This window comes from Manis javanica, chromosome 14 (assembly GCF_040802235.1).
Source record: "Manis javanica isolate MJ-LG chromosome 14, MJ_LKY, whole genome shotgun sequence".
NCBI lineage: Eukaryota > Metazoa > Chordata > Mammalia > Pholidota > Manidae > Manis > Manis javanica.
The window spans coordinates 85088401-85106628 of NC_133169.1; the positions used below are offsets into that span (position 1 = coordinate 85088401).

An 18228-nucleotide genomic window follows, 5' to 3' on the forward strand; every position below is an offset into this window, starting at 1 on the left:
TTAAAATGACTGACTAAGCAGCAGAAGGCAGGAAAGGGCTTTCAGCGAACTCTGATACCACCCCTTCCCCTCACCGACACACATACACCCGAGCTCCTCTAACCCAGACCCTCACTCTGAGCATTCAAAAGAGATCCAATCTGTGATTAAGTATTATGGTGTTCATTCTGGCCCCAGGTGATTTCCTTCTCTTATAAAACTGTTTTTGTCTTTTCTCCTACACTTTCTTCAGCTTTAATGAAGCAAAAGTCACTATTGATATAAACTATCAACAGTAGTCTTTCTGGTGCTTATCTTTACCTCAGAATAGGAGTGAATTAAATGGACTTTTTAATGCATGCCTTTACCCTTAAGAGACTGATATTCTGAGAGGCAATTACATTCTGAGGAGAGCACAGGTATGTACGTAACTACTTACAGCAGGAAGTTACGATGGAAACATAAACAAAGTGCTGTGGGGGCCCAGGAAACGTAAAACTCATTTTTGAGGAAACAAGGAAGGATTTCAGGAAACTCAACCTTATTTCCTATTTCTGAAGTTTTGTGCATGGTTCACACTAAGTTAGTCTACAGTTGAGCCACCTGGTGACTAGACTGTGAACTTTGAGACCCTGACCTACATCTTTATTCCTTCTACACCAATCTTCCACTGCACCCACAGTTTTAAGATAAGGCAAGGCAAAGAAAAGCATTTACTACACACAGATTTTAAAAGGTATTTCTTAAAATACAAGCTAGGCAGTAATTATTTACTTACTGAATGCCCGAATGTTTTCAAGCCTATGTTTTATTAAGTGTTAATTAACAACCTCCTCTGATCCCTTCGCCACAGTGCTCATAACACCTTGTCTATACCTACCACACAGAACCATCAAGGCCTGTTTACATGTGTGCCTGCTCCACAAGACAGGAGCTCCTTGAAAAAAGGGAATGGGTCTTATTCACCTAGCGGCTCCAAGTGCCAAGGTTAGCATCTGGCACAAAGTGGGGATGCAGTCAATATTTGCAAACTACAGATGAAGAATTTATATGGGGATAACAAATCTTTGTTTGGAAGTGGTGTGTGGATCTGAATAGTAAATGAGGACTGTACTCTCTGGACTCAGTGCCTGAAGAAGCAGAATGCCAAACTTGCATCTGAAAAGTAAGAGCCAGTGCTCAGGAATTCTGCGCAGGCAGCAGGACAGATACAAACCCAGCCTGGCTCCCGGGGGCACTCACAGGCAAAGTGTGCTTTCACGGTTCAGGTGTTATTTGCCACTAAGAATTGGCTAACTGGGAAGGTCCTGAGACTGAAAGAAAATGCTTTTTTAACTTCCAATTAACTAATGTGAGAGGTTTTGGAAGCAAACAGCTTTTAGAAATGAAAGGCCGCTCTTCTGGGGCAAGCAGCCTCTGGGAAAGTGGGCCCCATTATGACTCCTTTAGAAGAAAAATCAGACTTTCTATAAAAGCCCAAAAGGCAGGGCAGAACTTTGCTTTTTTCAGTAAGCCAAATTCTTCTCCATTAAGGTAACATAAACCTAAAAGCAAAGATTATCAAGTTTCTATCTTTCTACATTGCTACATAGTAAACGCACTAGATAGGGTGAGGATTTAATAATATGGGTAACTGTGAAACCACTGTGTTGTATATTTGAAATCAACATAAGATTGTATATCAATGATACTTCGATTAAAAAAAGTTATTGAGTTATTGATTTGGAGACAGTCTTCTCAACCTGGGCTCCCAAGAGATGCCCTCTGCTTTTCCAAGCAGCAGGAGCCCCTGACTCCCAGACACTGTCACCAGACAACCATTTCCTGATGATCCAAGCTTTATACCTATTTCCTATGAAGTTTCTCAATTTAAAAACAAAGACAAATATTTTCATGTGTGTGGTGTTCATGTGCATACTAGAAAAATATCTGCAAGGAAATATTACAAAGTGTTAACCATGTTCATCCCAGATGATATGACTTTGAGGTAACCTATCTCAACTTCTTTCTTCCAAGGTCTACCTTGCCGTCTAATCTCCCTTCCTCCCTCTCTTTTAGCCTATTTGCTCCTTTTGCCTATTTTTTCTAAATATTCTACTAGGAACATGTATTATTTATAAATTTTTTTCAAATGGGTGAGAAAAAGATAAAAACTTTAAAACAGCCAAGAATCTAAAGTGTCTGTTGTCTTGCCAATGGCTTCCCTGCTCTTTAGGAATGTGCTGTTTGAGGGGGGAACTGAAGAAATCCAGACAGTTGCAACATGGTTAGGTGGTTAAAAGAGGTAGAGTGGGATCATGTCTTTTTATCAGTCTAATTCCAGAGCTCCTCCAAGAAACCCAGGACTATAGATTCACTGACAAGGACTATACAAATTGGTAAATTTGCAAAGCTGTAGCTGAAGCCTGGCATCCCTGCCACTGACAAACAGCTCTGTGTGCTGTACCAGTAGGCTCTGCCATCTTGTTCAGATAAAAATCTTCCAGGGGAATAGGTACCCAACTGATACCCATTCATCTTACTACGCAGACGCAAGCTTTTAGCCACTCCAAACTGATGAGGAACTTAAGCAGCAGCATCATGAGCTACTAGAGAGGTATAAACTAAATCACACCTGCCATAACCATGGAATACATCGTGAAAATTTTAAGACAAAACTCCTCCTTACCCCCTACGTCTTCTGAAAAACACCCGTTCTCTTTTATTTCAGGGAACTGAGAAAAGTTCAAAACCAGGACTTCAGAGTTGCTCCTGGAAGAGCTTCAGCCAGGAGCTGCCAGAAACAGATGTTAAATCTACTTTCGGAGCCTACTAAGTGTGCTGGGCATTCAGTGTGGTAGATGAGCCTGGGCATGTCTTCTAAGTCAATAATTCAGTGGGAACTAGATGTACAGTATTGTGTAGAGGGACCTCACTTCCTCCACAGAGCAACAGAGGGGAGACAGTTCACAGATCTCAGATGTTTACTCACCCTTCTGAGAGGCCACAGGAGCATCCACATGGTCATACACTCAGACCTACAATGAAATTGTCTCTGGTGTTAGTGGGACACGGACTGTCAAATCATGTCCCTGGACACCAGGAGCCCTGGGACTCATACCCCATCTCTTCCAAAGACTTTTCTGTAGCCCTACACATGTCACTTGACTCCTCTATGCCTCAGTTCTGTCACCTTTGAAAAGGGACGCTGCTGTCTTCCTTTTAGAAGAGATGTAGAGATGACGCTGGAACAGCCTCCGCTATTTACCCGCATGCTCCAATAGTTGCCTGATGAACTGATTCTGGGTCGGGTGAGATGGACAGGACAGTCAGAACACATTATCAGAGAGTGGGAAAAGCACAGATTTTGAGCCATCCAGCCCTAGTTTTGAATTTTGGCTCGACCAGTTATGAGCTATGTGAATGGAGGCAAACCGCTTCAACATCGCTGGCCGCAGGGCCACCCACATAAGAGAGAGCGCAGACTTCTGGCAAAACTACGGTGGAGCAGGAAGGCAAGATGGAAACCTTACTTAGAAAAAAAATCTCTGAAAGCAACATTATAAAAATGTTATTAACAAAATTGGAAAATTGGGAGATTCTTTAACCAAGAAACTTTTAAAACAGTCTTGAATCAAAGAGAAAATATAATATATAATTGCAGAATTTCTAGGAAAAAAATAACAAAAACATTATACAACACCACCTATAAATCAAAAGACTACCTTAAGGAAAAATTAATAGCCTTATCAATAAAAATCAAAGACAAAAAAGAAATTAATTTTAGCATGTGACTCAAAATTAGAAAAGAACAATAAACAAGTAGAAAACAGAAATAAGAAACAAAGATTAAATGAAAATTAATGAATTAAAAACCAAAAATTGTATAAATAAAAAAACTCATTCTATTTATTTGTTTGTTTGTTTGCTTGTTTGTTTTTAAGCCTCAGTCTTTTTAAACATCTACAAAAAGAAACCACTAGCCAAGGAGGGGGGTAAAAGACAGCACAGTAGGAAGGCAAGGCAGAAACCTCCCCACACACACACCAAAGAGGAATTACAGCAAACACAACTAACCTTGAAAATCACCAGAAGACTGCTGAACAGAACATCTACACCTGGTGAAGAAGAAAGAACCACACAGAGAAGGGTGAAGTGGCAGAGCCCCAACAGAGCAGGATCCAAGCCCTTACCCCATCCCAGCCCACAGGTGGGAGAAAGAGAAAAGAAGCAGAGAAGGGACAGGTGCTCAGGAAGGCTGCACACCTGGCCCTGGAGATCTGCTCTGGGAACATAAGTCCACATTGCACTAGGTCCTGGTGATTAGTGGAGATGGACACCAGGGACAGCTGGAGCACTCTGGGAGGCTGAGACTCCAGCCCCTTGTGGAGGACAAGCACGCTGGGCCCATCCCACTGTGATCCAACACAGAGGCAACAGTTTGAAGGAGCTGCCAGCAGCAGGAAGGGTGCCAGCGTGGTGGGGGTCTGACAGAGCTCCATCTGCAGGTGACAGCATAGGTGGACATGGCTGGTCAGGCATGTGCAGGAGCACCCAAGTACTCCATCCCCCTCACTGGCGGCTCATTCCACCATCCCGCTTGGCCTAGCAGTGCTCAGATTTTGCTATCTGGCAGGTAGAGGGAGATACCGCTGCTTGGCAGGCAGATGGAGGCTTTTCCAGCTTTCTCAGCCAGTCCACTCTCACCCAAGTGGGGAGAGCCTGTGGGAGCAAGTTCCAAATGCTCCTTCCTCCTCACTGGTGGTCCAGCCCCAAGCCCCACTGCCCTGCGCACCCACCCCACCCAGCCCATTGGCCCAGCAGCACTGCCATCACTGCAGGGCAGGCAGAGGGCAGCCCCTCCCACAATGATCCCACAGAATCACCACTGCACAGACCACAGGGGGTCTCTGCTGACAGAGACCAACTATTGCCAGTAGGCAGGCAGAAAGGTGGCCCCACCCAGAACCCCCCAACAACTGCAGCTCCACTGCAAATGAGAACCAGGCACAGGTGAGCAAAGAGTCTTGAGTTTCTGGGCACCAGATGATGCCTTCTTCATAAAGCCATTATTCTCTAGACGAGGATGCATAGCAGATCCATCTAATAAAAAAAAGAAACACAGAAACTCTGATAAAATGAGGAAGCAGAGGAATATGTCCCATTCCAAACAAAAGAACAGGATAGGACACTAGAAAGAGGGCTAAATGAAACAGAGATCACCAATCTTCTTGATAAAGATTTCAAAATAATAGTCATAAATATGCTCACTGATCTGTGGAAAAGTATTGATGATCTCAGGGAGGATTTCAACAAAGAAATAGAAGATTTGAAAAAGAGCCACTCAGAGCTGAAGAATACAGGAATGAAATGAAAAATACAGTGAAGGTAATACATAATAGACTGCTGCAAGTAGAGGAGACAAATCAATGAGATGGAAATTAGAGAAAAGGAAAATAATAAAGCTGAGGAACAGAGAAAAAAAAAAGAATCTCTAGAATTTAGAGGATGCTAAGAGAGCTGTGAGACTACTCCAAATGAAACATTTGCATAATAGGGGTACCAGAAGGAGAAGAGAGAGACAAAGGAGTAGAAAATCTCTTAGAAGAAATAAGTCCTTATAAGCTACTGGTGGGATCTAAAATGGTGCAATCAGTTCAAAAAATAGTTTGGTATTTTCTTTAGTTAAACACACACCTACCAGTTGATCCAGACATTATACCCCCTAGGTGTTCACCTGACAGAAATAAAAACAAAATGCCCCAAAATTAAAAAATTATATTAACAATATTAATAAATAATCAAAATGTAAAAAAAAAAGAAAAGAAAAGAAATAAAAGCATATGCCCATACAAAGACTTGTACATGAATATTCATGGAAGCTTTATCTGTTAAAGCCCAAAACCAGAAACTATTCAATGTCCATCAACAAATGAATGAATAAACAATTTATGTTATGGAACACTACTCAGGAATAAAAAGGAATGAATTATTGTTACAGGCTTACAACATGGATGAATCTCAAAATAATTACCCTGAGTGAAAAAAGCCAGACTCTCCTCTACCCCCAGCTAAGAAAGAACACATACTGCAGGCCATTTATATAAAATTCTAGAGGATGCAAATTAACCTATAGTGACAGAGAGCAAATCAGTGGTTGGCTGAAGACAGCAGAAGGATAAAAGGGAGGTATTACATAGAGACATGACAAAACTGGTGGGGGTTAATTATCTTGATTGTGGCAATGGCTTCATGGGGGGGGAAACGTCACAACTAATCAAACTGCACACTTTAAATATGTGCAGTTTAGTCTGTATAAATATACTCAATGAAGATGTAAAAGAAATTTTTTAAGAATAAAAGTTCCCCCGAATTGGGAATATTTTTTTTGGTATCATTAATATACAATTACATGAGCAACATTGTGGTTACTAGATTCCCCTCATTATCAAGTCCCCACCACATACCCCATTACCATCACTGTCCATCAGCGTAGTAAGATGCTATAGAGTCACTACTTGTCTTCTCTGTGCTATCCTGCCTTCCCTGTGCCCAGCCCCTACCTTATGTCTGCTAATCATAATGCCCCTTTTTCCCCCTATCCCTCCCTTTCCACCCATCCTCCCCAGTCCCTTTCCCTTTGGTAACTGTTAGTCCATTCTTAGGTTCGGTGATTCTGCTGCTGTTTTGTTCCTTCAGTTTTTTCTTTGTTCTTATACTCCACAGATGAGTGAAATCATTTGATACTTGTCTTTCTCTGCCTGGCTTATTTCACCGAGCATAATACCCTCTAGCTCCATCCATGTTGTTGCAAATGGTAGGATTTCTTTTCCTCTTATGGCTGAATAATATTCCATTGTGTATATGTACCACATCTTCTTTATACATTCATCTACTGAGGGACACTTAGGCTGTTTCCATTTCTTGGCTATTGTAAATAGTGCTGCAATAAACATAGGGGTGCATATGTCTGTTTGAAACTGGGCTCCTGCATTCTTAGGGTAAATTCCTAGGAGTGGAATTCCTGGGTCAAATGGTATTTCTACTTTGAGTTTTTTGAGGAACCTCCATATTGCTTTCCACAATGGTTGAACTAATTTACATTCCCACCAGCAGTGCAGGAGGGTTCCCCTTTCTCTACATCCGTGCCCGCATTTCTTGTTGTCTGTCTTTTGGATGATGGCCATCATTACTGTTGAGAAATATTTTTGGAGCAAATTACATTATAACAATATTTATTCTCTGCCAATTGACTTTAGTGCTTAATGACTGAGGATTCTCAAATTCGCTCAAAGACTTCAAATGAAATGGAGCTGGATGAGCTGACATTTTTCCCTTCATAGTCAGTCTTCAAAACAATTCTATGAACCACCAGGGTCAGAGCCACCGGAACCTCAATCACTACAACTGACCATGGATTTAACTGTCATGTTTTCCAAATCAATTTTCTTCCTGCTCAGTCACCTTAAAAAGCCTTCTCAGGGGAAGACCTCTGCAGATAGGCCACAGGATGGACATGGGGAAATCTGTGCAGATAGCAGCATGATCCCCCCAAGATAGACCATAACACCCACAGAAATAATGAGCAAACTGTACAGATCTCTTAGCTCATCCTTCTTCCTCCTTATCCTTCCCTCATGTCACACACCTGGAAGCAATCCTAGAGTCACTTCTGCCAGCTAAATGCACCTGTTCACTTCTCCCCTCCCTCCCACGTATACTTGTACAACTCATTCACCCCACTCTCTAAGGATGAATACAGGCTTCTTCTAAGTCCCAAGGAAGTGAAGAATGAGTAGAGAAATTGGCAGGATGAATGTATTTGTCAGAGAGGCTAGTCTGTGCTGTGGTAACAAACACCACCAACTCTCTCAGGCCAAGGCCTGGAATTGTAGGAGAGTCCTGCGATACTTCATCACTCAGGGACTCAAAATGTGAAGGATCCACCATCTGGCAGTTATACCGTGTGGAATACAGTCACTAAGGCACGGATAGGGAGAGCTGAAGGGTCTCCCACCAGCAATTAAACGCTCTGGCTGAAAAGTGACATGACATCACTTCCACCCATAGCTCATTGGCCAGAAGTAATCGTATGTCCCTCCCTAAGTGCAGGGATGGGAAAATAGAGCCCTCCAGAATGCCCAGAGGAAAAGGAGAACCACATATGCGTGAACACCAGAAGTCTCTACCACAACAGAACGGGCTTATTGGTATCTTGATTCAGACGGTTCCGCCTATAGCCTTTACAAAGGATCTTGAAGGGCTTTTCAATTATCTTCTGATTGTCATTCTTTTTCTAAATGAAAATGATTATCATTCTATCATTATTTGACTATCATTCTATTATTTTCCATTTTCTAAAATTCTGGAGAGGACAGGTTTGCTAGTTGGCCTTTAAGCCTTGACTCTCCTCATAAGTGTCTGTTTGCTCCAAGTGACCCCCACTTTGGTACTCACAGGAGTGCTAACTAATTTATGAAAAGCATTGCCTTACAGCTCCTTCCCAGAACAATGAAAAGTCTTCTTTCCATTATAAGTTATTTTTTTTTGTCCTGACTCTTGCCTTCTTGGCACAACACCCATCTCAAACACACATTCCTAAAAATGGCCAAGAAAAAGATACCTGAAAGTAAAATTCACTACCCTTGAGTCTGGCCCAGAAAACAGGACAAGATGACCAGCTGTTGTGTGTGTTTTAATGATCTTGCATTTTTAAAAAGCAAAGCTCACCCCTTAATCTTCCCCAGTTGGCCCTTCCACTCAAGTCAGTCATTTAGTTCATGACCACAACATGTGGTCACTGCAGCCTCCAGGCCTTTGCCTGTGGTGGACTTCCTCTGGTCTGGAAAGCAATCAGTTTTGATCCATAATTTCCTTCAAGGTCTAGTGCAAGACCCACCTCCCCTAAAGAGCCTTTCCTCAGCAGCCCTGGCTCACGTCGTGCCTCCAGTACTTAGACCCCTTCAGCATATGCACAGCAAGTTATATATTCTTGCTGCCCATCCTTCTGTAATTCTACCCATAATACTCTGCTTCCAGATAGCCAGTCCTAACAAAACTGCGAGCACCTCGCTCGCAGATTCAGGCCTTTGTATCTCTTGACTCTCCCTGACTGTCCAGCATGAGGCCAGATCTACTTGCTGAGTAAAAAAAAAGATTACTAGAAACTTTCCACCAGCAAGAGAAGACTCAACTTTTAGGAATTGCCCAAATTGCTCAAATCCTAATATAAAACAGAATTAAGAAACCCTTTGTCCTATTAATCTTGCCAGAGTGAAGAAATTAAAGATTAGTATCCAAGAAGGGAAAAGAAAATATTATTTATCTTCTCATGAGTTCCCATAGAGCATCTGTTTTCTTACACAATTCCAAACAGCATCACTGTTTACAATTACTAAGAGGTATGTAATAATCCATCAAGTAGACATATAATATTTTACTAATCATTTTTGTGGTTAGATGTCTAGATTGCTGTAATGTTTTCCATATTATAAACTACACTGTGATGAAATGACACTGTGATAAAACTTTGACTGTATTTTGGATTATTTCCTTAGGATAGATTCCTAAAAGTAGATCCTAAAAATAGCAGTCAGGTCAAAGGTTATATACAGTTTTATTATGCCTGATATAAATCCATGACAAATTCTTAACTACCTTTTGGCTCCAGGATATTCTACTCCTACTGCTAAGAAATGGAATACCTTTATGGTAAACATTCTTTTTTATTGAAGTATCATTGTATACAATCTGGTAAACATGTTTTAAGGCAGGCAGAAGGGTAAGAAACAGTCAAAAACACAGACTTTGGAATCAGACGGCCTGACTTCAAGTCTCAGTTCCATCACTTGCCAGTTATACGGACATAAACAAGTTACTGAATCCTCCTGAGATAATATACATAAAACACAGAGTCTGGCACATAGTTAGGGCTCAATAAATGTTAATCATTATTACTGCATTTAGAAACCAAAAAGAAGATGAATCTATAATTCAAAAAGCCAAGAATTATTCTCAAATAATAGAATGAATAAGAATAAACATAAAACAAATGACAAAGGACTCCTGTACTAGATCATAACTAAGCAGCTTCATTTACTGTGAATACAACCTACACCACTGTGGTTATTAATGACATATAAATAAAAAATTAAATACCGTTTTATTGAGTGCTTATTCTCTTTTAAAATGTTACATATACTATCTCATTTAATCCTCACAACAACCCCATATAGTGGTAATAATAATAATGACAAGAGCTAATACTTTCCAAGTGCCTCTTACGTGTGTGTCATGCATAGTTCTAGGTAATCACATATTAATCATTTAAAAACCTATAAAGTAGGACTTTTTGTTTTACTATTATCCTCATTTTTCAGATATATAACCAAGGTTCACAGAGGTTAAATAACTTGTCCAAAGCTATAAGCTAATAAGGTAGATATTATTATGCCCATTTTATAGATAAGAAAACTGAGACTTATGAAAAGTGTCTATAAAGCTAAGTAACTGGGGCAAGCTTTGAACCAAAACACATTACTCTCAAATCCACATTTTTTAATTCTATCACTCTGCCACCTCTGTGTAGTATCTCTGTGTACAGAAAATGCCCTGTACAAGATAGCAAATGTTTGAGGTTAGCTTCCTTCATTCTTGCCTTCTTTTGGCATAAGCTACAGTACCCTGAGATGGTCTCACTTTAACACGTGCCTCAGGAAATCTGTAATTGGGAAGGCAAGCCTAATCCAAAAGCCTGGATACTGAAATGCAACCATTAAATGATTCTTTATCTTCTCCTGAGGGAACCTTTCTACCATATATATGTGAGAGTTTCTTTTGGAAACTTGGGGATTCCTAATCAGATACTTCTGGCAACAGCTTCTTCAAAAGGTTTTTTGAATGGATACCACAGAGAGGTCTTCTATTTCCCTCTGTCTCAGAAAGTCCTCAAAATTCTCACCACTGAGAAAAACAAAAGCTGCTTCAAGCCTCCCAAAACACCCTAAAAATATTCACATTTGCAAAGGCACTGAACCCACAGGAAGAAACCTGGATTGATGTTTTAACTCTTGAATGAACTGTTGAGACAAATTATTTCCCTTCCCTGTGCCTCAGTTTCCTCTTCTGTAAGAAGGGGAGTTGGATTAGATGGTTTTCCAGGTCCACTAAAGCTCTGATTCAAGGATAAAAATGAATCTGAGTTTGGGGTCTATAGCAGTGAAATCTCAGGAGGGTAATAAATAGTTTTATGAAAGCCCAAAGCCCAGAACAGGTTTGCAATCATTAACGAAAACCTGCCAGAGCTGGTTTAACTTCACCAGTGGGGAAAGTGCTCTGGAATTCTGATTTAAGAATGTGAGTCCTTTGAGAAATTATTTTATATGGCGATGAAGGATTTGGCAAAGTAAGAAATGTAGAGAGAGGGAGAGGAATAAATCCTCCTCACCTTTGCTGAACAGAGCAAAACAACATCCCAATCCATGTCCTATTTTTTCCCTATACCAAAGAAAAGAGCAAAGCTAGGATCCTGCTGCCACCTTGTGGCACACTAGGTCCCCCAGTCTAAATCCCCCTCAAGAAACCACATCCATCCATCTCCTCCTCCCTTACAATTACATAGCACTTGATAATTCACGGAACACTTACAACCCCATTATCTCATCTCATTCTCCCAGCAACTACATGGAGTGGCTGGCAGGAAGAAGGGAAAGCTCTATTTTACCATGGAAGAAACCAAAGTTCAGACTAAGTGATTTGCCTACGGGCACAGTTCGCAAATGGCAGTCAGAACCTGAACCCCTATCTCCTGACTCTGAATCATTAGATTCATTCACGCTACTAGGTAGGGGTGGGGATGGAACAGTTTCAAGGTGAGGTCCAGGCCCAGGAATCTGAGAGGAGGAGGCACGGGAAGAGGAAGCGCAAGGTCTCCGGCAGACGCAGCTGGCCACAATCAGGTCGCGCGTCTGCAGGAAAAGGCGTCCAGATCCGCCTGGATTCCTCCCTTCCTGCCGAGTTCGCACACTCACTAGGCCTCTCCAGCTGCTCTCCCTCCCGCGGCTCCCATTCCAGCCCACCCACCAGGGCTCAGGACTTATTTATAGCTAAATACTGAACACCAAATGGATCCCCAGGCAAGGGAACCACAACATCCAGAAATCAAGAACTACTGGGAGTGCTGCTCTGTTCCTGGGTTCAAGCTCATAATTTGTGATTCAGCCCAAATTTTTCTTAAAAGTTTTGGTGGGAAGCCCAACTGGATCGTTCCATAACGACAGCATGCTTACTGAAACGTGAGGGGCAATGCTGGAGTCATACTATTGGCATATAGGAATGACCTGGAAGTAATCTGAGAGTTTCTAATTTATCCAAGGCAACCATAACTTCTTTGATATAGAATTGCAAAGCCCAGTACCTAAACTTTCCACCACCATAGATCGCCCTTTAGTTTTGTTCATTCATTGAGTAGAGCCCATTTACTAAATGAGTAGGGCACTGTGATAATCCCTTTAAGACTTTATTGTCTAGTGGCGAACAGAGGGAAGTAGGAAAGCATATAATTATAAGTGCATGTGAGATATAAATATTAAGTGCTTGGGGGTTAAGAGGGAAAAATAAGATTCCTCTGGCTGGGGGGTAAGGACCTGGGGCAAAAAATGGATAAAGAATGATTTGATGGCTATTGAACACATAGAGCCCTTCACAGTGTGGCCTTTACAAACCTTCTTTACCTTTTTTCCTTCTACTATTTTACTCTCACCCTATCATATTCTGAATTTAAGTTTTCTTTGGTAATTTAGGGATTAAGAGGTTAGGTTTTGGAATCAGACAGACCTTGGTCCTAATCCCAGCTCTGACACATTATACAACCTTGGGCAAGTTACAGAACTTCCCCGACCCTCACTTTCCTGATTTGTAAAGCAGAGATTATAGTAATACTCATTTTTAAAGATTTTTTGTGAAAATCAAGTGTATAACATGCACAAAACATCTACCTATGTGCCCAGTACATTAAGATTTAGCAAACAGCGACGGATAGTTACCTCTGTGCCTTTGACCATGTTGTTCCCTTCGCCGGAGACTCCCTTCTCTAACTGTTTTAGCCCTACTTCTCCTTTAGAACCGTCATCAAAGTCTCATTCTGATCCTGTTTCTTTGCATGTGCAGTAATTTTTTTACTGGATACCAGATGTCATGTCATTTCCCTTTCTTTAGAGATCACAGTCCTCTGATGCCTGTTGTCCAATGTCTGAAAACTACTGTTTTATACATCTTGTTAAGTTTTTTTAGCTGTTTAAGATGAGAAAGTAAATTCTCTTCCTGATACTCTATTATGGCTAGAAAAGGAAGGCCTTGCAACCTCAAATAAATCAGCATAGCTAGGCATTAAGAACCAATGATGGCTAACATTGCAAAAAAGATAACTAGATATTATGTGCCACCTGATAACACGCCATCTATGAAGTAGTCTTGCAAAAAAGTATATATCAAACCTGAATCTGATCAAGACTTTGGATCCAACTACCAATTTTAAGAAATACAGAAGACAGAGGAACATCTTAAACTACACTGCGGGGATACAATGAACAAAATCAAAATTGCAGGAAACTATCAGACAAACAACTAGTCTTTTCAACAGTTTAAATTCCAAGAAAATGTAAAAGGTAGAGGGAAAGCTGTAGACTAAAAGAGAGTTAAAGGATATATCAATCTCTACGGTAATGTGTGTAAAAAAATTATGACATTGATGATTCAATTGGACATTGAATAGGGACTAGATAGTTGATAGTATTAGCGAATTATTACTAATTTTAGCTGTGATAATGGTATCAAGATTATGTTCTTTTAAAAATTCACCTTTTAGAAAAATATTCTAGTATATACGTAGATGAAATAATATAATGTTTAGTATTTGCCTCAATTTAATATGCTGGGGAGCACGTGGGTAGGATTATGGATGCACTAGGATTGGTCACAAATAGGTAATTACGGAAGCTGAAATGATATACATGTTTGAATTTTTTTATTATAAAATAATTTTTTTAATTTCTTTAAACTCATAAAATTGAGATACAGGTTCTAAATCAGGCTCTGACATCATTCTGCTCTGAACTTATGGACCAATCACTTCTCTCTAGGCTTCTGCATTCTCTATAAAATAGGAAATATAAAACCCATCCTAATACACTTTCTATTATATTCACTTATGAGCCATGTGACATGGGAAAACTACTTATCTGTTTAAGCTTCCGTTTCCTTATCCATAAAAGGTGATAAAAATAGCAGCTAATTTTTAGGACTACTGTGTGGGTTAATTAGGTACTGTATGTCAAAGCCCTTAGCATAGTGCCTGCCATAAAGCAAGCACTCAATAAATACTCTCTCTAATAAATATCTCTTGCTGTATCTAAGAAATACCAATAGATGAATTCTGTACATTTTTTAAATGAAAGGACTTTATGGTTTATTATTCCCTATCTTTTCCTTCTCCATATCTCCTTTCTTTAGGACAAAGGCAGGAAAATCTGAAACTTCCCCTCTAAAATTCTATGGAACAATATGCCCAATAGCACAAGCCAGGAGAGAATGAGCTTGGCTCCCCTTCCCAGTGAGAGTCACTGCTGCGGGTCTGCAAAAAACAGAGGCGCCACTTTCATCATTTCAGAATATAGTATGCAGCTGTCCTTCTGGTATGCCGCACATCCTGAGGTTGCTCCCAAGGGCTAAAAATAGAGCGCAGGTGATCCACCCAGTGCAGCCAAGATCGTTCTTTTTCAAGGTGGCCCCATTTCAGAAAAAAATGGGGCACTTTGTATGTATCCCTTTTTGAACCAAGAATTGGTCTTCCCCACCAAATGGTGAGCTCCTTGAGGGCAAGGACTGTGTCTAGTTTATCCTTACAGCTTGTGCTCCTAGCAAAGCACCCAGGACAGAGCAGGTACTCAATGAATATTTGTTGAATGAAGGAACTGTTTGATGTTTTGTCGTATATGGAGTGGGGCAGGAATGGGAAAGGAAGATTTCCCACAGGCATACAAAGAACCAGTTGAAGGAATCTCTAATAGCTTTTGTCAGGGAGCACAAACTGTTCACAACTTTTAATTCATTTCTTCTCCTTATTCTCTACTACTCAACTTTTTATAACTTTCCTCCACTCCCATTAACTACTTCTGGTTCCCCAAATACACCTTCAATATATTCTTCCTTCTGAGCCCATGTTCACACTATTCCCTCCGCCTGTTAATCTACTTCTCTCTTTCTCTTAATGCACAAATCCTTCAGCACTTGGCGCCAGTATCTCCTCTTCCATGAAGCTTGTCTCAACCACTATACCTGAAAGGGGTATCTTCTTGATTTCCTGTAACACTTTAGATAGAGCTTGGGGCACTCACAATATTCTATCATATGCTGTGGTTAGTTGTACAAGTTCATAACCTTTACATGGTTGAGGGCAAGGGTCTTCTTTGAATTTCTTAGGCATCCAGCATAGTGCTTTGGACACACCAGGCACCTGATGAATGTTTAGTACATTTACTGCCTAAACTTTTCAGAATAAGAAATATTCTTATTCTGAAACTATTCAGAATAAGAAATGAAGAATTCATCATCATCAATAAGAGAGGAAGAAAAAGACATATGCCATGATTTCACTTATTTGTGGAATCTAAAAACAAAACAAAACAAAATGAACAAAACAGCAGTAGACTCATAGACACTGAGAAGAGACTGGTGGTTACCATGGGGGAGGGATTGGAGTGGGTGGGTGGGAAAGGGGACGGGGATAAAGGGGCACAAAAATTCTCAGTCATAACATACATTGGTCATTGGGATGGAAGTGCAGCATGGAGGATAGTCAGTGGTTCTATAACATCTTCCCATCTTGATGGATAGTAACTGCACTAGTGGGGGTAAGGATTTAATAATGTGGGAAGCTACTGAACCACTGTGTTGCATACTTGAAACGAATATAAGACTGTATTATCAGTGATACTTCAATTTAAAAAATACATAAAATCATTCAATCCAATTTAAAGTATAAAATAAATGAGCCCTAAAAAGGGTGTTTTATCCACAAAATCTTTTCCCTTAAAAAGTGAACACACTATTCTGGAATTTTTGCTACCCTATTATTATCTGCTTTCTTAGACAATATCCTCCACTCCCAGAAACCTATAGAAAAACTGTCAGTGAGCATTTTTTTTAACCAAATGAATTTAAAAGAAAAATTCACATTAGAAAGTAATAATTTCCCATTATCTTCAAATACTGGGATAAGACAGGCTGGGGTATCAAAACACCAAGATCGAAAATCACTAGACAACTATAGAACCTTGGCCAACCCCTTGGTTTTTCCAACTATTGTCTCCAAACTACCTCTCAGCACAGTTGTAGAAGACAAGGGATCAGAAAGCATTGAGAAACTGTAAAATATTAAATAACTTTAGGTTATTATACTCAAATATAATGGCCAGGACAGAAGTAAATCTCATTTCTTGAAATTAAGAGTGAACTGTTACTTGGATAGTTGCTTTATTTTCTCTTCTAGATGATACATACACTCTACCATGGCCATCATGTAGTTACAACTTTGTTGTCCCTTCCTCTTTTCTTCATTCTTTCTAGATTAAAGATTAAGATATAACTTAACATCCCCCACAACCCCTATCCCCAGAAAGCAAGGTCACTGTGGCCTTTATCAATGCCATTTCTTATCAAATTTTATTGCTGAAGCACACTTAGATCATCTAGTCCAACACTTCCATTTGCACATGAGGAGTCCAAAGTCTATAAAGTATATTATTTGCTCAATGTCACCCAGCTAGTTAGTGTCAGACCCTATAATAGAATCTCATTTTCCTAACTCCCACTTCTCAATATTACACACATCAAATGAATGGGCAACCAGATAGCCATTAATAAATATTTTCCTGAACTGAAAAGGACTTAATTGCTTCTTCCCTTTTTGAAAAAATTACATGGCCACCCTGTAGAATGTGGAAAAAAGGTGAAAGTGCTGTTCTGAATACTATGGCTTAAAAGGCCACTTGGTATAGACTCAGGAGCAGAATGCCTGAGTTCTGATTTGGGATCTACCGCTGCCCATCTGTCTGACCTTGGAAAAATTATTTTACATTTCTTAGCCTCAGCTTCCTCATTTAATCACAGAAACTACCTCAAATGGGTTGTTTTTTCATTCAATAACATTTGTTGGACATCTGCTCTGTAGCAGGCACTGTGTTAGATGCTGGGGATACAACAATGGACAAGAAAAACAAGATCCTACCCTTCAGGGCTAACACTCTACTAGGATTCATATATCATCTACAGAACATGCCTAGTAGAGAGTCTGGCACCTAATACGTGTCTAATAAATGTTGTTGTCATTATTATTAAAAAGGTACTGTGTAGCCACACTTAAAAAGCAAATTAGTAAATAAATCTTAAATCTTCAAGCAAGATTTTAGGACATAAAACAGCTCACACAGCAGTGTTTCACAAGGACAGATATTATCACCATGGAAACGTTTTTCTGAGTTCCTTAGAGAGCTTGCTTGGAAGGTTCAGACATGATCTGTGAAAAAACACCTTATAAAGAGTATTAGGTTGGGGGTGGTAAAAATCTTCTCCAGTCTATGTCCAGAAGAGACAACTTTCTCTATAGAATCATTTAATAAAGTTTAGTGTGTAAAATCTTAAATTAAGAAACATAACTTAGGGGATAATTACTTGTATTACAGTGGAAGTCACCAAAAACTTCTTTTCAATAACCAGCTTCCCTGGCACATTCAAAATATGATGCACTGTTCAAAATTCCACATGATTAATGAACACATGAAAAGATACCGAACATCCTCAGTCATTAGGGAAATGCAAATCAAAACCACAATGAGGTACCAATTCACACCCATTAAGTTGGCTATAATTTTTTAAATTGAAAATAACAAGGATTGGTAAGGATGTGGAGAAATTGGAACCCCATACCTTGTTGGTGGGAATGTAAAATAGTTCAGTTCTCTATGGAAAACAATTTGGTGGTTCCTCAAAAGTAAAACACAGAATTATCATAGGATGATGCAATTCTACTCCTAGATATGTACCTAAAAGAACTGAAAACAGGTACTTAAACAAGTAGATATACATGCATGTTTATAGCAACACTATTCACAATAGCCAAAAGGTTAAAAACAGCCCAAATGTTCATTAACAGATGAAGAGATAAACAAATTATAGTGATATAGACATACAATGGACTATTATTAAGCTCTGAAA

The 18228-nt window shown here is 39.8% G+C and overlaps 1 long non-coding RNA gene across 1 annotated transcript in view; it reads right to left on the bottom strand.

Moving 5' to 3' along the window:
* The window catches only part of LOC140846174 (uncharacterized), a 77521-nt gene that overhangs the window by 14697 nt on the left and 44596 nt on the right, over positions 1–18228 (bottom strand). The gene's annotated exons all lie outside the window — the stretch shown is intronic.